The sequence below is a fragment of the Aphidius gifuensis genome, linkage group LG5 (genome assembly GCF_014905175.1).
Source record: "Aphidius gifuensis isolate YNYX2018 linkage group LG5, ASM1490517v1, whole genome shotgun sequence".
NCBI classification, from domain to species: domain Eukaryota; kingdom Metazoa; phylum Arthropoda; class Insecta; order Hymenoptera; family Braconidae; genus Aphidius; species Aphidius gifuensis.
Window position 1 is genome coordinate 11,700,224 of NC_057792.1, and position 13,972 is coordinate 11,714,195.

Here is a 13,972-nt window from a genome sequence, read left to right on the forward strand (position 1 = left end):
TTTAAATAAAGCCTATGATATAAAAATAAAATAAAATTATCTGTGTTACGTACCAAGTTGAAAAATTAAAATTTAACTATGAAATAACAAAAAAAAGAAAGAATGTTTAAAGCCAAAATTTAATAAGTAAATAATCATAGAATAATTATAATAAATCAACTTGGTATTTCACGTTATAATTAAAAATCCTCTTATTTTGTTATTCCCTACAGGGTAACGGGTTAGGAGGGAATGTGTATAAATGTAGATCTACCTTTGTTGTAAGAATAATCCGAAACAATTGTTGTTGAGAGCGTGTCAATCTGGATGGTCGCCTGTTGTTGTTGATAGTCTCGAATAATCCAAACGTAAAATGAACTCAAAGCACGGAAAACAACACCCCGGAGAAATGTCACAGTCAATAATTTTATAATATTAGGAACAGTCAATTTATAAACGGAAAAATAACAATTGAAACACAAAGATTATCTAATTTAAATTCACTTTTAAAGTTTTATTTATTAGAAAATTAAAAGTTCAATTGATTGTAATATTTAAGTAATAAAATATAAAATTTAGAATTAATTTAGATATTGTCCAAACAAAAGTTGTCGCAAGAGTGAAGCTCCTTAAAATTATTAAACAAAAATTCCCATAAAAATTTAAATTAAAAGTAGGGATGATCTTAGGTGGTAACATCTTTGACCAATCAAAATTGATGGTTCTCATGATAGTCAGCATTTAATTGTTGCTGAGATATTATTCTAAATAATTAATAAATTCAACGGATGTTAAATATCGAGTTGCTTGATAAAAGTGCAACTGTGGCTAAGAAAAATAAAGGTAAAAAATGAGAATTTATATTGAAAAAGTAAATAATATTTAAATAAAAAAATGTCCATGATGCTAAAAGTGAAATATAATTATTATAAATAAAAAGAAAAAATTTATGTGCTACTCGATATTGTTCTATATCCCTTGAATTTACCAAATATTATTTATTAATTAATTATTTTTAAATATTAAAATACCAGTACGTAACATCTGTCCAAGTGTAATTACTGTTTGCTTCCTATCCACATTCCTATATTATTTATTGTTATTACAAATTTAATTTATCTCGGCCGACTTGTACTACACGGAGAGAAATCCGCAGCAAATAATGCTGTAGAGTATCAAACAAATTTTACTGTAGTCTACTGGAAATTGAGAAGTTGCGTGGGGAGGCCACCAGGATCGACTAGAATTTCCTACTACACTACAGTAATTTTAATCAAAACAAAACAAAAAAACAACACAAAAAATTAAATAAAACCTTATTGTTTAAACATCAAAATAAAAATGTAACGTGTTTATTAATTTTAAAAAAATAAACCATTTTATAATTTTTATGTGTTTCACCGCATTTTTATTTAGATTCATGAATAAAATAAAAACAATAAACTTTTTTAGAAGAGGTTAGGAACACACTTGATTTCCAATAAATATTCGTGTCATCTGGCGGGAAAACCTGCTGTACACTACAGTAATTCTGGCATAAAGTATACCATTAACTCGAGACTTCCAAAAATTCCGGTAGACTACAATAAAAAATTTAGATGAAATATAATAATAATCATTATAAAAAGTTGGAATTAGTCGCTTTAATGACGTCAGCTATGATTTTTACGATACCACTACAGTAATATTTGCTGCGGATTCCTCTCCGTGTATAAATTCACGAAAAACACTTTCAGATTATATTCGTTTGACGGCTTCGTCGGTAAAGATGTGCGTTCAGTAATTAGAACATCGTAGGTTCGAGTCCTGGTAAAGACAACAAAAATAGATTTTATACCTATTTTTTGTTTTGGTTAAAATGACTAAAGAATAATAATAAATATGCATCATCAACTAATCAACTAATCAACAATAGGTTTATTTATTAATTTTCATGATTTTTTTTTGTTCTTGATTCGCTCTTGGTTTGCTATTGATTTGCTTTTGATTTTAGTGGCAAGTTTTCATAAATTACCGCTATTGGTGGTCTTTTGTTTTGTGTCTGTAATCTGTTTGACAGCTCGCTCCCTAATCTCTTAACCTTATGTTTTTAAATCATATAAATTATCAATAATAAAAGATGATTCACGTAAAAGTAATGTCTAAACTGTCAATAAAATATTTTAATATTTTATTATCGTATTTGATGGTTCTTATTATAATTAGGGGTTCTGTAATATTAGTTTTAATTTGCTCTGTAATAGCTATTGATTCGTTCTTGTAAAAGCGCTGAAATCAACTCTTGTCATTTCTGTTAGGGGCTACGTAAAAGTAATGTCTAAACTGTCAATAAAATATTTTAATATTTTATTATCGTACTTGATGGTTCTTATTCTAATTAGGGGTTCTGTAAATATTTTTACCAGGGGTAGCTAAGGAAAAGATGGAGCTGAGGAATTAATGTAGCCCCTAACAGAAATGACAAGAGTTGATTTCGGCGCTTTTACAAGAACGAATCAATAGCTATTACAGAGCAAATTAAAACTTATATTATTATCAATATTTGTCAAATTTTGTCAATCTTAATAAATTTTTTCTTTTGATAAATTTTGAAAACATTTGACAAAGTTTGTCTAATTTTGACAAATTTTGTCAAATTTTTTTTGTCAAATTTTGGCAATATTTGACAAATTTCGTAAATTATAATAATTTTTTTTTTTTGATAAATGCTTATTGCCAAAATTTGTCAATATTTGGCAATATTTGTCAAATTTTGTCAATTATAATAATTTATTTTTTTTTGAAAAATTTTGAATATATTTGACAAATTCAAAATCAGAAATCAAAATTAGACAAATTTTCTCAAATTTTGCCAAATTTTTTTCAAACCTTTAATTTAGAAGAAACTATATGAATTTGATAATTTTTTAAAATTTATCTATAAACCGGAAGAATCGTCGAATTGTTACCTTCTTTGCTACTGATGATATTAATTAATTAGAACAAAATAGAAAATAATACATTGATGAATGTTTCTCGCATGCAGGCATGTAATGTTCTGTTAGTATATAGAGAAAATCATATATCCATCACTCATATGGTAATATTGAACAGATAGACAGATTTCTATAGATGATGTGTTAAACTCATGAAAATGATATATAACTGTCGGAAATTGGGTACATAATATGATCATGCAGACAACATAACTATAGGTTTTTTTTTTCAATTCAAATAATTTTAGCAAAATTTGTCAAATTTTGACAAAATTTGACAAAATCATTTGACAAAATTGACCTTAATTTGCCAAATTTTGTCAAAATTATTTTCACCAGGGTTTTATTTTAAAAAATATAGTCTTGAAAAAATAAAATCAAGTTTTAATGTTTATTTATTATTTAAGACAAGTTGATATTATTGCATATAATCGCATATCGTATTATACATGTATAAAGACGATTCTATGATCTTGAATAAAAATAAAATAAAATTATATGAATCAATATATATTATTATATATAAATATACGATACCATAAAATATCAAATAATATGTAATTAGAGGTTATATTGTATATTATTGTATAATTCAATATACAATAACATTGACATGAGATATTGCATAAAACCAGAGTCACCCTATAGTCCAATCAAAAAACTTCGAAGTTCGCCAAATTTATCAACAAGAAAAATGAAAAATATGAGCAGATTCCTTGTGACGAGCTGATTAAAGATATGTAAAAAAAAATTGCATCAACCCCCAGGAAAGGCTTGAAAAAAAATAAATAAAGTTTATTTTACGTAGGTGGGACGCTTCGCGTCACCTACGTATTGAATTTGTCTAAGAAAAAAAAAAAAGTGTCGTAGCTCCTCAGCCAATAGACCTAGAGACTTCATATTATGATCAAAAGAAGCGTATTTTTAATACCTACAATTCGTATATTTTCGTTTTTTTAAAAAGTAATTATTAAAGCCGTAAATGCTAAAAATATCAAATTTGTCATTTTGTCTTTTTTTTAAAAAAATTAATAACTCTTAAACTATCCATCCTATTAACTTCCACCGACTAATTTAAAGTTTCATTTTATTTTTATCTACAATTTGCCGCAAATATGAACGCGATATCTTAAAAATTGACAAAGATATTGATGATTAATTACAAAATTTTATTTTCGGAGTCACGGAACTGATTAACATTGGAATCTGTCAAAATTATATTGAGGCAGATTAGTCGCACGAAGTTGGCAGCCCTGCTCAGTAAAACTCACTCACACAGATAAACATATGTTTATAATAATATTCCGTAGTAAACAAAACGACATAACCTATGAGCAATATGACATTTTTTTAAAAAAAAAAACTAAACCAATTAATAATTGCACATGACCCACCGGAGTATTGAAAATTTTAATTTTCGTCACAAGTGATTATTTTAAGGTTGTTTTTAAATCGCATGACCGGTCGACGTTTTGGGTTCACAAGGGTACTTACAAACGCATGTTAAATAAAAAAATTATAGCGCCCCCTCATGCCTAAAATCTTTTTACTTTACTGATGTGTCATAAGTAGTGTGAGTAATGCCCATGGTAGAAGTACTACAGGAATGGCAGTAGTCCATGCTTTTTTCGTCGCGTTCTGCGCAGCCTTATTTTTTCAACCAATCAAGAACGCGCCATCGAGCTGTTTTGCTTTTCTTTCTAACACGCAATCTCTATTATAAGATCCTCTCTCTCTAACATACTGTTTTGACAACTATTTTTTATATTGTTGTAAATACTAATAAATATATGTGGAGCATGTTTATAAAAAATCAAAAAAATAAAAAAACCAAGACAGTTTAACAAATAAATTATAATATTTTCATTGTTGTTGTTTTTTTTGATGCCACAAACAATAGAGATTGTGTTGTATTTATTATACTTGGATTCATTTATTTAATATAAATAATTAATTTTTATTATTGATGTATGTGAATCATTATAAAATATACCAAATCTAGTTGAATAAATATGATAACTTTTTGAAAAATTTAAAAAACTTGAAAATTTTCTAAACAAATTTGTATCGCGCGCGCATAAAGTCTTCCATTTTTGTGGCGAGAAGGCGACCTTTTGATTGGTCGATTCACAGCGGCCAAACCAGGCTGCGCACTGCCATACCTGTAGTATTTCTACCATGAGTAATGCCGGCTCATGGTAGAAATATACAGGTATGTCCATGCCTTGGACGAAAATAAAAATCTACTGCGCAGACCATTGGCGGCCATCTTGTTTGCATGTGTGTAAATCTGTGTGTCCGTCATATTATTATTGTTGTACTATTAATTATTTATGTATGGCATGCTTAAAAGTTACATTAATCATAAATAAAAACTTTAAAAATATTATTTGATAATTCTACGTATTTATAGATGTTGCAAAACAATTAGAAATTGAACTTTTACCTTTTCACAAAAAAACAATTTGAAAAAATAAAAGAAATTTTTACATATTTAGTTAACAAACTAGAAGTTTGGATAAAAAGAACAATATAAATATTGCACTGGATGCAATACAATGTTTGGTACATACTTGTACGTACATTTGACTCAGAGTTTTTAATAAGCAAATTATAGAAGATAAAAAAAAAAAAAAAAAGCAAAATAAGTTAAAAAAAATATGTAACAAAACTTAATATGTATTTTATTTTTTATTTTTTATATAATTAATCATGTGTTTATGTATTTTTATTATTTTAATCTTCTATTGAAATCATCTTTAATATGTATTTTAATTTATGATTTAAATAAAGTCGCGCCACTTTAGCCAATATGGCAACCGGTGGTCAGCACTTCTTATTGGCTTAAAAAAACGTATGCGCATGGACCTACCTGTATATTTCTACCATGTGCCGGCTTATATTTACAGACACTAATACTACTACAGCAATAAACATTCAGGGGGAAGTTCCAAAACCGTACATTTCTTGTAAGAGGAGGATAGAAAAAGAGATAGAAGATTGAGCCAGAAGAAATAGAGAGAAGGATAGAGCTAAAAGAATAAAACCGAACGACGGTATTAGAACGTACCCCAAATTTTCAATGTAATTCAGCCGGCTGAAACCCGTAAATTCAAAAAGTAATTAGCCAGTATCTTTTAAACGCCACTGAGGAAATGGATAATTTTTTAGTGTTCCGTAGGACACTTATGTTTTCGTTTTTCTGTGACTTTTTGTTATTTCGAGATAAAACGTGAAGTCCTGAATCGAATTGGCTTGTGAGATGCTCATTTTCTTTATTTTTTTTGGCCAAAAGCAATATTTATTTCCAATTTTGGGGCCGTATTAGATTTAATATGCCCATTTTTGGACATGGCCCATTTCCAAATATTGACCGATCAATTCCGGCAATGTTTTAATCGACGACGCTTCATCTGTAGACTCTACGATATTTTTTTCAAATTTTACGGTCGTTTATTTTTTTTTTTATTCAACGATATGTAGTGTCACAAACTGTTTTTTTACAATATTTTTTGAACCGCTGAACCGAATTAGTCGATGTTAAAACAAATTCAGGTTTTTTTTTTTTTCCAAAAACAGACATAATATTTTTTTTTACTTTTCGGGCCTTATTATATTTAATATGCCCATTTTTGGACATGGCCCAATTCCAAATATTGACCGATCAATTCCGGCAATGTTTTAATCCACGACGCTTCATCTGTAGACTCTACGATATTTTTTTCAAATTTTTCGGTCGTTTATTTTTTTTTTTATTTAACGATATATAGTGTCCCAAACTGTTTTTTTACAATATTTTTGTAAACAGCAAGAAAAAAAATAAAAAATCCCACGGAACACTTAGGGTGCACCTTGGGGAACTTGACTATCTTTTTTTTTTCATTAATTTCGTATTTGTAAAGTGTACAAATCTGTAGAAAAAAATCAAAATTTAAATTAAGAGTTTTAAAAGTACAAGCGCATACGTACCTATACTTCCTATGCTTGCGTGTTAAAGTTGTCAACTTTGACACTAATTATCTGGATTTTGACGCAGAGGAAAATTACGAAAAAATTCCACCAAATAGATAATTATTTCATTTAAACATTAAACAAAAAAAATCGAAAATTAAATTACGGGAATTTCATTTAAAAACATACTTAAAAAACACATAGAAAAAATAATTTTACAGGGATAAAGTTTAGTAACTTTTTGTAGAGAAAAAAATTTGCAATTTTTTGGTTTTTTTAGTTTTTTTTTTTATAGAAGGGTTGATTTAATATCAGGGTTCAAAGTTTAAATTAATCGCGTAATCGTTGTAAGTAGTGGGGGAGCTAAAAGTTTCAGGGGAAAGTTGAGAGGGAAATATATTGTTGTCGCGCTCATACTCGGTTACACTCGGCCACGCTCGTTCATTCGGTTCCTACTATATCTGTCTTCTTTAAATATATATCTTTCTTTTTTTCTTTCAAATCAAACTCTGAGCCGATTTTCATTTTCGAAGCATCCGCGGCCGAAAAATAATAACAAAAGCAATTGTTTATTGTTAAATTAATATTAACAAATGGATACTAGCTTCAATAGTTGACCGATTTCAATAATTTTTTTTTTGTTTTAAAGGGCTTGAAACGTGCTATTATATAATTAAATGGAAAAAATAATAACTTAAAAAATAACAATAAAAAAAATTGTTTTTTGTAAAATTATTATTAAAAATTAAATTTCTATTTTAATAATTAATTGATTTGTAATTTTTTTTTTTTTGTTCTAAAGGAGACAAAAAAAACTTCAATATTATTGTGAAAAAAATATTTTCACTTGGAAAATAACAATGAAAGCAATTGTTCATTGTAAAATTGTTATTTAAAAATTAAATTTCTATCTTAATAATTGATATATTTCTTTTTTTTTTTTTTTTTTTGTTTTAAAAAAGACAAGATAAACTTCAATATTTTTGAAGGAAAAAAAAAATTTATAAACTTGAAAAATTACAATAAAATTAATTTAGAGTTTGTCTTTTTCTTTTTTTTTAAAAAAACAACAAAAAACGATAAAAAAAACATAAATTGTTAAAATAGAAATTCAATTTTCAATAATATTTATTACTATTTCATTTTACAATAAACAAATAATTTTATTGTTGTTTTTTAAGTTTAGAAATTGTATTTTTTTCTAATACTGAAGTTTGTCTTGTCTATTTTTTAAATAATATTTTAAAAATTAAATTCCTGTTTTAACAATTTATGGTTTTTTTCTTTTTTTTTTTAAAAAAAAAAAAGGGGAAGACAAATTTTAATATTATTAAAAACTCACGATTTAAAAACTTTATGAACAATTAATTTTGTTGTTGTTTTTCAAGTTTATGAATTGTTTTTTTTTTCTAATATTGAAGTTTGTCTTGACTTCTTTAGAACAGAAAAAAAAAAAAAGAAATCAATCAATTATTAAAATAGAAATTCAATTTTTAAATAATAATTTTACAATAAACAATTAATTTTATTGTTATTTTTTAAGTGAAAATATTTTTTTCACAGTAATATTGCAGTTTGTCTTGTCTCCTTTAGAACAAAAAATAAAAAAAAAAAAATTGCAATCATCTATTAAAATAGAAATTCAATTTTTAAGCAATAATTTTACAATAAAAAATTATTTTTATTGTTGTTTTTCAAATTTATGAACTGTTTTTTTTCTTAATTATTGAAGTTTGTCTTGTCCTTTTTAAAACAAAAAAAAAAATTTTGAAATCGATCAATTATTAAAATAGAAATTTAATTGTTAATAATAATTTTACAAAAAACGATTGCTGTTTGTTGTCTTATTGTTGTTTTTTTTTTAAGTGATAATTTTTTTTTTTTTACAGTAATATTGTAGTTCAAAACTGAAGCAACTGTGCCTTCCCTTCGGGGGGAATTTTAATTTCAATTTTCAGTCTATTGAAAATTGAGGTAATGAATAAAAATGATTCGTGAATAGAAATATTTATTTTTTATTGTTATAATGCGTAAAGTTTATTTAATTTTCGTTCATTTTGCTTGTTCCTTCTAATGGGTCATCTTCATTTCCGGAATCGCTTCTACCTTTTAAATTCTTTTGTTTTATTTATTTTGTTGTACCATGATTTTACTCTGTGAATGTTTAAAATCTATTTATAAATTTCCATATTATATTTTATTTCTTTTTACTTTACTTTTTTCTCCTTCGTTGAATTAGGATTTAGTGTTTTTGTCGTTGTCGAAGTCGTTGTTAAGTTTTAATCTTTTATATTTATTTATTTTCAATTTTTCAGTGCTAACACGTCACCCTTTTTTCCTCAAAACTTTCTGCCTCTTCATTCCACATATTTAATTCAATCTGAAATATATATTTTTAGTAAATTTAGTATCTTTAGTTAGTTTTTTTTCATCTAAATTTGATTTTACTGTAATCACTGCCGTCTGCTAATGATATTGTTCTTTTCTTAATAACCGTCCCGTCATTGAATATATAAATTCTACTTCCTTCAGTGCTATTATGATTGCGATTATATCTATAAAAAATCAGTACCAGTATTAATAATATTGTTTTTATTTAAAAATAATTTAACCTGTAAATGAATTATTCCGTAAATGTACGATTTCTTTCATTTTTTTAAACTCGAAATTAATTTTTGGAATATTTTCATTCTCGTCTTCGTCTACCAAGTTTATACTAGACTCTACCAGTATCATTATTTCTTTATTATTTATCGATGGGTATATTTCATAAACTTTTCTCACTAATCCTCCAGTGATTGTATATATTTTGTTTATCTGCAACATTTTTTGTTTGATAAATTTCATTGATAACTGTACTTCAATTAATCCATGATATTTATTTGCAGCTTCTCCAAAAAAAATACACCTTATTTTATCGCTTTCATCACTTATGTCGATCGTAAATTTTTTGCCTGTTCCTCGTTCGTTTTTCCATTCTTTTATCTCACTTTCATGTATAATTTGTGCTCGAACTGTATCACTGTATTTGAATTTTTAATTTAGTTTTACCTTATGTTTATTATATTTATTTTTATTTTTATTTACCATATTGTGTTTATTTTAAATTTGCTATTTTTGTAAGTTTTCTTTCATCGTTGTATATTAAAGTTTATAAACATTTCATAAAACGCTTATGTGTTTTTATACATTTTTATACAAATTTTATATGACGGCTTTATGAATAAATTTGGCATTTCGTGTTTATTTTTATAGAATGAATTTATCAATTTTTTATGTATTTCTGTTTATAGAATTGTTTTTATAAAATTTATTTGTGCTATCATAATAATAAGCGCTGTTCTATAAAAATATTCTTCATAGAATTTTTGAATTTATTTTTATAAAATTCGAAACGGAATGTTTTAAAATTTTTCCTTATAGAATGTTTTATGAAATAATATAAAACCATAGTATCAACTGTATAGTTTTATTATAGCGTATAATATTGCATAAAATTGATTTATTTACCTTATTTATTATTGCTGTAACGAGTCTTTTATTTATATTGTACAATAATATTCATGTTTTAAACAAAGATATAAACCAAGCCATTAAACATGCATGCAACTTTAATCCATTGACAAACAGTTACAGTCACTTCTGAATCATCAGAGACTATCTCATTATTAAACTCGACTAGAACACTTTCTTTTTAATTAACAATAAATATATTGGTCAATAATATCAAATTATAATATGTCAGTTTATGGTATCAAAGATACGATCACGTCGACTATGCGCTTTGCTTTCTGGCAGTTGATTGAGCCGACTGAGTTTCCGTTGGCTTGCCACACCCGTATTCACGTAACTGTATGGTCTAACGGAAACTCAGTCGATCATAGAAAGCAAAGCATAGTCGTTCATAAATGGCGTGGTCGTTGATGCTTGATTATACATATAAAATTTGATATATTATGAAGATAGTTTGCTTTTATTGTTATTGCGTATGATTGAAAATGCCATTTATTGAAATAGATAATATATAATTAAAAAAAAAAAAGTGTTCTAGCCAAGTTTAATAATGAGATAGACCCTGATGATTCAGAAGTGACTGTAACTGTTTGTCAATGGATTGTTGCATCATTTTTAATTGGCTTGGTTTATATCTTTGTTTAAAAAAAATGAATATTACTTGTACAATAAATGAAAAAGACTCGTTACAGCAATAAATAAATGAAATAAATCAATTATATACAATGTTATATATATATATTAAAATCTAAGGTACAGTGACTATTCTATAGAGTTTTTATAATATTTTCTATAAAAACTATTCTATAGGAAAAATTTTATAAAACATTCCGTTTCGATATTTTATAAAATCATTCAAAATTCTATATAGAAGAATATTTTTTATAGAACAAAGACATTATTATGATTATGATATATACAAATCATTTTTTATAAAATAATCCTATAAACTTCAAATCCTATAAAAATTGATAAATTCATTCTATAAAAATCAACCACAAATTTTAGAATTTATTCTATAAAAAAAAGCGCCAAATCTATATAAGAATTTGTATAAAAATTTGTATAAAAATTTTTATAAAAACGTTTTATAGAAATGTTTATAAAACTTTTTGCTACGTGTTGTTGTGTTTTTTTCATTTAGTTTAATTTTTTTTTCGTCATGTTTTGGATTATCCCCTTCTTGTTTTCTTTTACCCATTTTGATTATATTGGCTGTTGATTTTGAAAAATTCCCTTTGATCTGTTTACAAATTGGTTAAAAATGATCGATGCTTTCTTTTTTTTTTTTTATTGATTCATTAATGTGAAGTTGTTCTATCGTTTTTGTTTTTTATTTTTATGTCAGAAATTGTGGTTACTGTATGTTGTAAATGAATTGTAACTGAATTGTAACTGAAATGGATCAACATTACTATATTTTAGGTGATCATTATGTTGACATCTCTGATATCAATTTGACATTTTATAAATAAAAAAAAATTGAAGATTTTTGTTTTGGATTTTGGTCATCTTTCATTCTTTTTTTTTTTAAATAAATATTTTCAGGGAAGAGAGGGTGAAGGGGTAGGAGGAGAGTAGGGAGGGAAAGGAGGGGGGAGGGGTAGTAATTTATATGTTCCCATATTTATCGTGTTTTTCTTTATATTCAGTGATTTTTCCTTTAAATTTCTCATATTTATCGTATTTTTCTTTATATTTAGTGATCTTCCCATGAAATTTTCGTATATTTTCCTTTATATTTACTGATATTTATGTGATATTTTCTAATATTTATCGTATTTTTCTGTATTTTCCTTTATATTTACTGGTATTTACTAGATATTTTCCCATTTTTATCGTATTTTTCTTTATATTCAATGATTTTTTCTTTAAAATTTCTCATAAATAATTTATATGTTCCCATATTTATCGTGTTTTTCTTTATATTCAGTGATTTTTCCTTTAAATTTTTCATATTTATCGTATTTTACCATATTTAGTAATCTTCCTATGAAATTTTCGTATATTTTCCTTCATATTTACGTGATATATTCCCATATTTATCGTGTTTTTCTTTATATTCAGTGATTTTCCCTTTGAAATTTCTCATATTTATCGTATTTTTCTTTATATTCGGTGGTTTTTCTCGATATTTTCATATATTTTTCTGTATTTTCTTTTATATTTACTGATATTTTCCCATTTTATGTATATTTTCTTTAGATTCAGTGATTTTTTTCTTTATATTTACCAAATTTATCGTATTTAGATTAATTAAGGGACATAGAATATTCGGGTCTACCATGGTTGGGGTCCAGCTGAAAAGCGAAAACAATAGGAAATTAAAATTCCCTAAAAAAAATTTTCACTCGAAAAATAACAATGAATTTAATTGTTTATTGTAAAATTATTAGTTATAAATTGAATTTCTATTTTAATAATTGATTTATTTTTTTTTTTTAAAGAAGACAAGACAAACTTCAATATTTTTAGAAGAAAAAAAAATTATAAACTTTTGAAACAACAATAAAATTATTTGTTTATTGTGAAATTATCATTTAAAATTAAATTTCTATTTTAATACATGATTGATTTTTTTCTTTTTTTTTTGTTTCCACAAAGAACAACAATAAAATTAATCGTTTATTGTAAAACTATTAGTTAAAAATTAATTTTTATTTTAATAATTAATTGATTTTCAAATTTTAAAATTAATTAATAAATACTAGACAGTACTTTCAATGATTTTCAAAAGTATAATAAAGTAATTCGACTTGTTGAAAGAGTTTTATTTTATTATTTATATAATTATAATTAATGCATTAAACCATGGTTACTAAAAAGTCCATTATTATATCATATCAAGTACAGTATAGAGTATAATCTTTAAGAGTTGAAATGTTTTAATAATATTACTTTTGTTATTTTTTACTGTGAAAAAATTAACAGACTGAATACAGCTTGTATGTATACTAAATTAATTTTTTCATATATATTTGAATGTATTTTTTATAAATTAAAAATTAAAACAATATAATATACTGACTGGATGCTGAAGTCATAAGTCAAGTTATGTTGTTGTGGGTGGAAAATAAGAAAATTAAAATTGAAAACTTGTCGTCGATAAATTAAATACATGTTTTTCAAATAAACTTTTATAAAAATAAAACGAATTTTTTTGAAAAATTTTTTAATCATATAACTCGAGATATCTTTTTAATAAATGACTTGAAATGACTGTAGTTTCATTATGCTGTCAGATAATCTCATTTATTCGTTTAATTTTATATGAGGAAATCAATTTAACTTTTAAGAAAATGTCGGAGTTAAAATTTGCAGGCCTTGTCGCGCAATATTGTTGTATACCAAAGTTACAAATTTTCAGATATTTTTATTAATTATTTACTGAGTTATTAATTTAACAACAAATTGCAAGCTGCCGTTAGGGCTATGTATGCGTGATCGTCAACCCCCCCTCTCTCGCGAACGCGTATGTCCGCGCGTTTGTATATCCATAAAAATACAAACAGTATACGCGCAATTTATTGTTAAATTAATAACTCAGTAAATAA